Raw genomic sequence first — 11,251 nt, 5'->3', positions numbered from 1 at the left:
CCTTTGAATAGCTCTTAAAAACAGGAGAGGGAAATCAATTTAAATGGAGAATCATTTCACAACCACCAAGCTGCCTAGAAAAAGGTGCAATTAAATGCTTTATCCTGCCCTGGCTAGTGTTGAGTGCTGGCCTGTGAACCAGAAGGTCACCAGCCAGATTCCCAGTCCGGGTACATGCCTGGGTTATGGGCCAGGTCCCCTAGTTGGGGCCCTGAGAGAGGCAGCTGGCTGATGTTTCTCTCTTCCTCCCTCCCCCTCTCTGAAGATAAATGAAATTTAAAAATAAATAAATAAAATAATTTACCCTGATAATGAAATTTGTGGGGTTTCCACCTGAAGACAGTTTACCAAGGGGAGTGGGGGAAGAGACTGCTGATGCTTAGAACAGCAGTCAATACTCTTTTGGATTATTCACCGGCTCCAAAATATTTAGAACATATTTGAATTATTAGCAGTAAAGAAAACTCAGGAGGTTGGTTTAGCAATTTAGCTTTTCATTTCCTGATCAGGTTCATTAGTATATTACCATTATACCAAATGAGAGTTTTGCTTCGAATTTTAGAACTATGAGACTTAAGTGAATACTAATTCTAAAGATTAAAAAACGTAGTCACTACTAGAAAACTAGATCCATGTTGCTCATGTATTAATTACATCTGTTATTCAGGATGACTCCCATTTGGTACAATATTAACACAGTAAAATTTAGGGTATCTGAAAATAACCTAAACAATTTTCTTCCACAGAATATACAGGCTCCAACATTTCCTTAGTTGTAAAAAAAAAAAAAAATTGCCCTACTCTCTCCCCCCAAAAATAATGAGGAAATGTTCATATATGTAAGGTATCACAGAGTCAAAGATGACTTACTTTTTTTGTTAAAGGTTTTATTTATTTTTAGACAGAGGGGAAGGGAGGGAGAGAGGGAAACATCAATGTGCAAGTGTCTCTCCTGCATCCCCTACTGGGTACCTGGCCCACAACCCAGGCATGTGCCCTAACTGGGAATTGAACTGCCGACCCTTTGGTTCTTAGGCTGGCACTCAACCCACTGAGCCACACCAGCCAAAGCTCAATGAAAATTTTCAATATAACACTTCCTATATTTTGTGAAACTAAGCCTTCAAAATAAAAATATGAATGAAATGAAGTACAAAATTCTCTAGACGGAATTCTACCAAAACACAAGCTGTTATCTCACAGAATGTTGACAGCTGGGGGAAAAAACTGGAATTTATTGGGTCAGCTGGAAAAGTTCATTTATTTTCTGTACGATTGCTTTAGTAACAATCGTACTTAGTTGTCTTTAACTTCATTTGAAACAATTTTGTTAAGACTGTATTGTGACAGTCATGTCAACATGCATTTTTAAAAAAAATATCAAAATTAGTGAATTTTTGTGCAGCCATTTTAATACTGAAGATGGAAAAAATAGGTAACATTTTCCACATATGCTTTATTTCAAGAAAGATAAAAATGCACTGAAACACAGAAATTTTGTACAGTGTAGGGAAAAGGTCCCGTGACTGATGGATGGTGCAAAAAGTGGCTCGTTAAGTTCCTTGGCACTACTGACATTTTGGCCAAATAGTTCTTTGCTGTGGGGCGCTTACTGCAATGTTTAGCCGCACCCCTGGCTCCACCCATTAGAAACCAATAATGGGAGAGAGATGACATAATCGAAATACCCAAATCAATAAAATTATTGCTGAAAATAAAAAATGTGTTTTTTATTTTACAGAAAAAACTAAATGAACTTTTTGGCCAACTCAATACCATCTCTTTGTATAGGAAACTCAGAAACAAAGAGGTTATATTTGTTTGTATATAGTTTCTTTCATTAAATGCCTCAATGATTAAGAAAGAATATTTTTATTGTTTTTAAACTATAACTATTGGGAAAATAAAAGAACAAACAGTTTCTAAGTCAGCAATTTTCAACTGGTGTGCTTCAAGGGGCACACTGGGTGGTGCAAGAACTTTTAAAAGATGCAGTAACTATTTAGCAGCATTGACTTTTCCCTTAGATTCTCAAAAAAGAAAAAATGACAACAGCCAACACAAAATGGCTGTTTGGTGTGAATGAATCAAAATCAGGTATTTTTTTGTCAGAATGGCAAAAAAACCTTTTCTGTGTCACAGAATTTCAGCAGTTTGGGTGCAATGAGATGAAAAAGGTTGAAACTTCTTGATCTACCGTGTTTTTTGGACCATAAGACGCACCCAGGTTTTACAGAAAAATAGGAAAGCAATGTTGAAGCAAAAAATGTGGTAAAATATTTAGTAACATAATACTTCATCAATGTAAATGTAAACAGAACTCAACAGCAGCATTAACCACCATTATTCCTCCCAAATTTGCCAGGGGGCGGTGCATCTATAGTCCAAAAAGCACATTAAGTCATTGAAATTTTGAGACTGTCTTAATGCATATACAGTATTATAGTTTTAGCAACCTATACTTAAATATTGTTTATATAAAGTGAGAATACAAAAATACTCATATACAGGCTACACCATACATGAGCCTTATTAGAGTAAGAAAGCCCTATGAATACAAGAGATCGAAATGCTTTACATGGCCCTAGCTGATGTGGCTCAGTGTATGAGAACCAGCCTGTACTCTGAAGCGTTGCCAGTTTGACTCCCAGCAAGGGCATGTGCCCAGGTTGCAGGCCAGGTACCCAGTTGAGGGCATGCAAGAGGCACTCAATGTTTCTCTCACACATTGGTGTTTCTTTTTCCCCTTCTCCTCTTTCTAAATATAAGTAAAATCTTTTTTTAAATTTTTATTTATTTATCTTTAGAGGGGAAGGGAAGGAGAGAAGAGAAATATCAATGTATGGGTGCTTCTCGTGAGTCCCCTGCCGGGAACTGGCCTGCAACCCAGGCATGTGCCCTGACTGGGAATCAAACCACGATCATGTGGTTCACAAGCCCGCGCTCAATCCACTGAGCTACACCAGCCAGGGCCACGTAAAATCTTTTTTAAAATTGCCTAATATACCCATCAACTTTAATTGAATAGAATCTGGTACACCAGTTAATAAAGCTTGCTTTTCCTCTTCGATTCCCTTTTGTCTCTTTGTCCAGATACCATTATCATTAAATTATCCAAGGCCTGGCTAGTGTGGCTCAGTGGATTGAGTGCTAGCCTGTGAACCTATGGGTCATCAGCTCAATTCCCAGTCAGGACACTGCCTGGGTTGCAGGCCGGGTCCCTCATTAGGGTGGTACAAGAGACAACCAATGGATGTTTCTCCCACACATTGATGTTCCTTTCCCTTTCTCCCTCCTTCCCCTCTAAAAATAAATCAAACCCTTAAAAAATATGCAAGATTTTTTGTACCAAAAACCATGAAAGTCAACTTCTCCATATGTCAGCTAATTATTATCACAAATCCTAATAAAAAACTCATGTGCCTGGGTTTCGGGCCAAGTCAGGCCCTCAGTTGGGGGCATGCGGGAAGCAACCACATATTGAGGTTTCTGTTCCACTTTCTCCTTCCCTTCCCCTCTAAAATAAGTAAAATATTTAAAATAAAACTCATATACGATATGACATGATCCTTAATAACCGAATTAACCTAAGATGTTTGAATTCCCCTATTTATGTGGAAAATTTTTCAAGGATTTAAACTTTCTAATCGGCAAATAAGGGGAATACAACAAAAGTATGAAAGAATATATTCCACAGGTAGATTAGAAGGAATTCTCATCAAATCCCATAACATGAAATCTGGATGAAATAGATTTGAGAGAACATTGCCAGAATAAGGAACATAGTCTCATTACCTGGTAAAATAGTATACATGAAAGTAGCTATGCTAAATGGAAATGAAAAAAAACAAAATAATGCTCATTGTTTTTTTTTAAATGGAAGTTCAATATACTATGTTTTTTGTTTGTTTTACAATTTTATTTATTTTTACAGAGAAGGGAAGGGAAAGGGATAGAGAGGGAGAGAAACATCAATCTGTGATTGCATTTCACAAGCCCTGCACCAGGGGGACCTGGCCCACAATGTAGGCATGTGCCCTGACTGGGAATCGAACTAACGACCCCCTTGGTTCACAGGCCTGCGCTCAATCCACTGAGCTATCCCAGCCAGGGCTCAGTGGAGTTTTTTTAATGTTCCTAAATTGTTTGTTAAAACAAAACCTATTATAGCACCATTCCCCAAAAGGCCTTTTAAAATAATTTGCCCTGCACAGTCGAGAACATTTGCATTAAATGTCTAAATGAAATTTGCACCTTTAGTCACAAAATGTCATCTTATCTACCCATTAGCTTACTAGTTTTTCTCTTTTAAGATTTATTCAAATTTTTCCAAGACAATTTAAGTGAGTCATGACATATAACTGATAATAAAGATCAATATAGTTTCTTTTAATAAATCCAAGATAATGTACACCATATTGTTATATGACCAAGTTGTTTAAAAACTAGCACTTTTATACTATTTGCACAATTTAAGTACAAAAGATAAACTGAAGGTCATATTAATTTTGTATTTATGGGGCTACAACAAGAACCATTTTTCATGGGAGGGATAAGTGAGAAGCAAAAGGTAAGACCTCTGGTTTGCAAGTCAGAGGGGAAGAAATTTAGGAGACTAAAGGTTGTGAAACAGTTTTCAGGCCCTGCCCTGGACCTGATAACCTGTCTGAGAGGGGTCAGTGCTCCTGCAATTGGGTCTTTCACTTTCTGGCATTGGAGGGAGTACCCTACTTGCCTCTCTGCTCTTAAGGAAGCCTGTTAGTCTTCGCATGTTACACACACACACACCCTAGCTGTCTCAGTGCAGATACCCAGTTAACACCTGACTACTTTTATCAATATCCTTCTTCCATAAATATGAAGAATCACTAAACATTTAAGAAATATCAGCAGGGCACAAATAACCCAAGTGAATTAATATTTAAATACATCCTGTAAGAAACTGGTAACTTCAAACTCTTCAGAATCCAAAAGTGAACACAGCAGTCCATGTATAATATACAGTGAGAACAGACTGCTCTACTGCTGAAACCTTAAGTCAATATAAGCACTGGAAGAAAAAAATGACATTTTCTATAAAGCATAAAATGCTGGTGATGCTTAGGGGGAAATGTTTAAACATAAGAGAACCTAGTCCAACTTCCAATCCAAACTGTAAAATAAAAGCAGAAAAACTTTAAAAAAATGAAAAGCAAAATTCTTGGTAATGAAACCCTTAAGACCTCGAGTTAAAAAGCTAAATAAAGACCTATGCACAGAATCTCAGGATCTCAAGAAACTTTAGAAAACCAAGTAACAATGACAACAAAAACTAGAAGCATAAGAAAAAAAGATTACCCAAACATGAAAAACTGCCTTCAAATCAGATAGTTACAAGCAACACTGGCTACTAGAGAAAAACAATGGAAAAACCACTCCAAAGTTCTGATGGAAAATAACATTGCAGCTTGAATCCTCTATCCAAAGCAAGGGTGAAACTATATTGTTCTCCTTATGCAAGACTGCTTACTGTTCATGTACCCTTTCTGAAAATGTTACCAGAGAATATACTGCAAAGCTATGGAACCTAAAAGTGGTCGAATCCAGCAATAGAATGGAAAAAAACAAGAATCCTTCAATGCCAAGAGTACACAGAATACTGTATAATTAATCAGAAGAGCTCGGTGAAAAGAAAATTACAAATGCAAGAAAACCACCAGTTATGGTTCATATTTTATTAATGGTATGAATCTAAGCAAATGAAGAAAATTTTAAAAAATTAGATTTTACCTTAGAATGTTGCCTTCCAAAGGGCAAATTTTGTCAAAATAGGATTATCTATGATTAAGGATCATCTATCTATCTGGGATTAAGAATATCATCCATTTTTATTACGTCTTTGTTCTAACCCAAAGACATTTTTTCAATGCTTTCAGAGGGAAAGGGAGAGAAACAGCAGCTGATTGAGAACTGTTGTCTCCAATAAATGCTTGGACCAGGGATGGAACCTGCAACCTAGGTATGTGCCTTGACCAGGAATCAAACCTCCAGCCTTTCAGTTATGGGATGATGTTCCAACTGAGCTACAACAGACAAGAGCCATCACCCATTTTAAATGCTACATTTTGGCTATCTTCAATCTACAAAATATTTTATAAAGTGTCATAAACCTCACAGCAGAGCTTGCAGCCAAAATGGAGGTGATGGTAAATACCCTTGGCCTCCTCACACAACCAAAAGGAGGAAACAACGAATTGGGGGTCGGGGGAGCAGAACTGCCAAATAATCGAACCGTATGTAAGTCTAACAACCAAGGGGTTAAAGAAGAAACATTCATCCACACTGATAGGAGGGGTGAAGATGGACAGCTAAGGTGACCGGACACCCAGCAGAGCAGCAGCTAGTGGACCAGGCAGTCCCACATTCGGGTACAGATAAACCAGGAGGAACCGCTAACAAGCAAGGCAGATCGAGCAACCTGGGATTGCAGCACTGGCATAAAGCCTCAGAATCTCTGGCTGTAACAACTATGGAGTTTGCAGGGGCAGGAGAAACTGCCAGTCTCTCAGGAGAGTCCAAAGGAGGGGCCCACAATGTACAGAAATGGTACTACAATGTACAAAAGCCCCCCCACTCCGGGAATCAGCACCAGGGTAGCAACTGAAAGGAAGCCATTCACTTATGGGAAGTGGTGGGGAAGTGACTGGAAGTGGGATGAGAGCCAAGCAACCAGCCTTGTTCCCTCTCTAACCTATTCCCTACATATAGAGCACAATGCAGTAAAGTGGGTTGCACCCCCCTGGAAAATAACTAAGGTTCCACCACTTACACAATAACAGGTACACTAAGACAAATAAATACGGCCCAAGCGAGAGGTCAGCACTGGCTGGCATGACTCAGTGGACTGAGCCCTGGACTGGGAAGCAAAGGGTCACCCATTCAATTTTCACTCAGGGCACTCATGCCAGGGGTTGTAGGTCCCCAGACAATGTGTCCCCTAATGATACATTGATGTTTCTCTCCCTTTCTTTCTCCCTCCATTTAAAAATAAATTCTTTAAAAAATAATCATCAAAACTCCAGGAAAAAAAAAGAACTAAGTGACAAGGAGATAGGAGAGATAGCCAACCAACATATCAGATGCAGAGTTCAAAACACTGGTAATAAGGATGCTCACAGAAATGACTGAGTACAGTCTTAAAATAAAGGAAGAAGTGAAGGCTATACAAAGTAAAATAAAGAGAAAAATACATAGAGAACAAAAGTGAAGGGAAGGAAACCAGGCTTTGGAGCAGAAGGTAAAAAAGTAAACATTCAACCAGAACAAAATGAAGAAACAAGAATTCAAAGGAAAAACAAAAAACAAAAAATGACAGGCTGAAGAACCTCTGGGACAACTTTAAACATTCCAACATCCAAATCATACCGGTGCCACAAGCAGAAAGGGAAGAGCAAGAAATTGAACACTTGAAAACATAATGAAGAACGTCCCCAATCTGGCAAAGGGAGTAAGTCGTCCAGGCAGATCCAGGAAGCTCAGAGTTCCAAAGAAGTTGGGCCCAAGGAAGCACACACCAAGGAACATCATAATTAAGTTACCCAAGATGAAAGATAAGGAGAGAATCTTAAAAGCATCAAGGGAAAAGTACAGTTACCTGCAAAGGTGTGCCCATAAGACTGTCAGCTGATTTCTCAAAAGGAACCTTGCAGGCAAGAAGGGCTGGAAAGTACTCAAAGGCATGAAAGGCAAGGACCTACGTCCGAGATTACTCTATCCAGCAAAGCTATCACTTAAAATGGAAGGGCAGATAAGTGCTTCCCAGATAATGTCAAGTTAAAGGAGTTCATCATCACCAAGCCATTATTATATGAAATGTTAAAGGAACTTATCTAAGGAGAGGATGATCAAAGTTATGAACAGTAAAATGACAACAAACTCAATGATCAACAATTGAACCTAAAAAAAAAACGAGAACAGGAACCTAACTACTAAAAGAGTAGACCACATGGGTTAGCAGAGAGGAGGAACGGAAAGAATGGGGAAAAATGTACATGGAATAAGCAGCATAATTAGGCGCTCACTGGTGTAGCTCAGTGATTGAGTGCTGGCCTGCAAACCAGTGTCTCCAGCTTGAGTCCCAGTCAGGGAACTTGCCTGGGTTGCAGGCCAGATCCCTACTGGGTGGCACATTGAGAGGCAACTACATATTGATGTTCTCTCCCTCTTTCTCCTTCCCCTTCCACCTCTCTAAAACTATTTTTTTTTAAGCAGAATTGCTAAGAACAAAATATACAGGGGGAGATTATGCATAGTATGGGAAATGGAAAAGCCAAAGAACTTATATATACATCTCATGGGCATGAACTAATGTGGGGTAGGGATGATGGAGGGAATGAGGATACTAGGTGGAGTGGGATAAAGGGAGAAAAAAAATGGGAAAACTCTAAAGAGCACACTCTTAACATATACCAAAAAAAAGAAAAACCTCACAGAAAAGATGGACCTACCAGAAACTGGGAAACAATGGATAAGTATTAATTATGCTGCTTCCTCATACATAATGAGGAGCAAAAGATACTAAAATTGGTATAAGTAAAGGGTAAGTGAGGTTTGAGTAATAAAGTTAATCAACTGAATTTCAGTTTAGTAACAAACAGGATTTAAGCTAAATTCCTCACAAGGGTAAATACTGCTTAAATTTCATACAGAGATGTAAAAGGTAGCCACTTTAAGAATGGAGTCAACATCCCCATGAATTGAGTGTAAGCAGCAAAGCAGACTTTCATATCCTGTGCTTTAATGCTGTACTATGTCCTGTTTTCCAGATATATGTCCTTTAAAATTTAAAATATTAAGTATATGTAAAGATAAATACCTTTTCCCATCACTACTCAAATTAAGATATATATATATATTGAGACAATGCTTTTAAATTCAGACTCCCTTTTCAAGCAATTTAACTCCAACCACCTATCAACTGGAAGGTACATACTTAGTCTATTCGTATGGATGCAACCATTGCTCTAGCTACTTTAAAATACAGTATGAAGGGGAACCTCCCTCCACAAAACTGAAATTCTCTTCCAGAGGGCAGGGCCCTTGCCTAGATGAGTGTTCTAGGAACCCATCTGTATCAGTATGCCAACTGGTGTGTGAGAGGCTGTGTTCAGCTTCAGTAAATTTTTAAGACTCTTTCAATGCATTTGCCCATTTCATGATGGGTGACTTACAAGCACACCTGCCCACAATGCACTGAATTCAGTTAACCAAAAGCAGCACAACCCCCATGCCCCACCCTCCCTATTCACTTGATCTCCCCCCTGGCAACTTTTGTCTCCAGATGAAAAAATGTCCCCAAAGACAAACATTTTGCCAATGGGAAGAGGTGACACAAAAACTAGCAGAAGCACTAAAAGGCATCATAATTGACAAGTTCAAAAACTAGTAGAGCAGTGGCAAAGTCTTGATAGGTGATTGCATCAAATGGAGAGTACTGTGAGGTGACTGAAGTTTAAACATCTAATAGACGTTTTGTAAATATATTCTGGGGTTTGGGGGGGTCCCTCATTGTATGTTTGACTCTTAAAAATAACCACTGTCAAAACTTCACAATTATCTAGACTTCACTACTCATCCTCTCCAAAGTGCTCTGCAAAAGAATCTTATACAAGCTTTATGGACTCAAAACCTACTGCAAGAATTCCATCTTGAAGTAGCCCTTCCTCATAAATAATTCAGCACAGAGTTTGTAGGTCAATACTGTTTTGCTCGGCAGGGTGAAATCAAGCTGAGCATCAGCATAAAGGAATAGCACTAGGCTAGGTTGGTCTCTTACAATTAGTAGATACAAAGTTGTCTACAAATTTCAGGACCAACTATCCCCTTCACTTAAAAACAATTTTGATTTCTTTAAATATGAAACAATTAAATGTGGAGTTTCAAATTAACTTACAACATGACCATCTCATGCTCTTTAAATTTTTAAGTTTTCCATGTTACAAAGTGGTTCAAAAATTGATTCCCATTTCGTTAACATGCCACAATTAAATCTAATTATGTAAGTAAACTAAATTCCCACCAAACTGGAAAATATCTGGAATATATTTAAATGCCTGCCTAGCACCATTTAGATTTCCCTGTCCTTAGGAGCATCCAGTCTTAAAGTAAAAAAATTTAAAAGGGTAGGAATTATATATACAGCTGCAAAGTAATAGCAGTAATTTAAATAGATTGATTAAAAGATTGTCTAAAAGCCAGAAAGAAATTGAACCAAAGAATTTGCTCCTTAGCTTTGCTGATGCTGTCATATGCTAAGTGGATCTTCAGGAAAGCAAGAGATAAACTAAAATTTCTTGGAACAAAAACTTTCCATGTCTTAAATCAATTTATAAATGAATACAAAGTTAGAATGCCTAAAGGGAACTAAACCTATTATTAATGGTGAAGGATTCCTAAGAACTGTTTCTGCAAATTCAGTTAATATTTTTACTGTTTCTAGAAAATAAGCAAGGGATGCCCTGGCTGGTGTGGCTCGGAGGACTGAGCACCAGTCTGCAAACCAAAAGGCCCCTGATTCAATTCCCAATCAGGGCACATGGTTGGGTTGCTGGCCAGGTGCCCAGATGGGAAATGCGTGAAGTAACCAATAGGTGTTTCTCTCCCTCTCTTTCTCCATCCCTTCTCCTCTAAGAGTAAGTAAATCTTAAAAAAAAAAAAAAAAAGAAAAAGAAAAAGGGGATATCAAATTTTGTCAAAACTACACTGTACTACATATGCCTGTGATGACAGAGAACTCAAGTGTATTCTGGCAACTTTCACAAATGACCTTTGACATGTTGCTCATTATTTTCCTCCAAGCTCATTGCAAATATTAAACACACTGAGAAAAATGAGTATATATGCCTTTCTAGTTTTCCATGTTAAAAAAAATTAAAGCAATTTCAGAGGCCTAATTCCTGAGGCTTTCAACTTAAGCAACATGAATACAAACATACTATTCTTTAAAAAATGAAACCATAAAGGTTTCTCTACTCATGACATAAAAGATGCACCTCATCTTAGCAATTCTGTATTCAAATGATGCAGCACCACCATTTTATAATTCTCAAGAGAAAAATCAAGATACTGAAGTTCAAACAAAAAGTTGTTACATAAATGCCTTATCTCAAACTTCCTTCATCTCAATTTAAAATTAACATCATTAAAAGAGTCAAACCAGAGTGATATTACTCTTTTGGTATAACTTAGAGGGAAGAATGTAGGGATCTACATT

The sequence above is a fragment of the Sturnira hondurensis genome, unplaced genomic scaffold, assembly GCF_014824575.4.
Source record: "Sturnira hondurensis isolate 20B ecotype Veracruz unplaced genomic scaffold, ASM1482457v3 Scaffold0025370, whole genome shotgun sequence".
NCBI lineage: Eukaryota > Metazoa > Chordata > Mammalia > Chiroptera > Phyllostomidae > Sturnira > Sturnira hondurensis.
Note: the sequence above shows the minus strand (reverse complement) of the source record.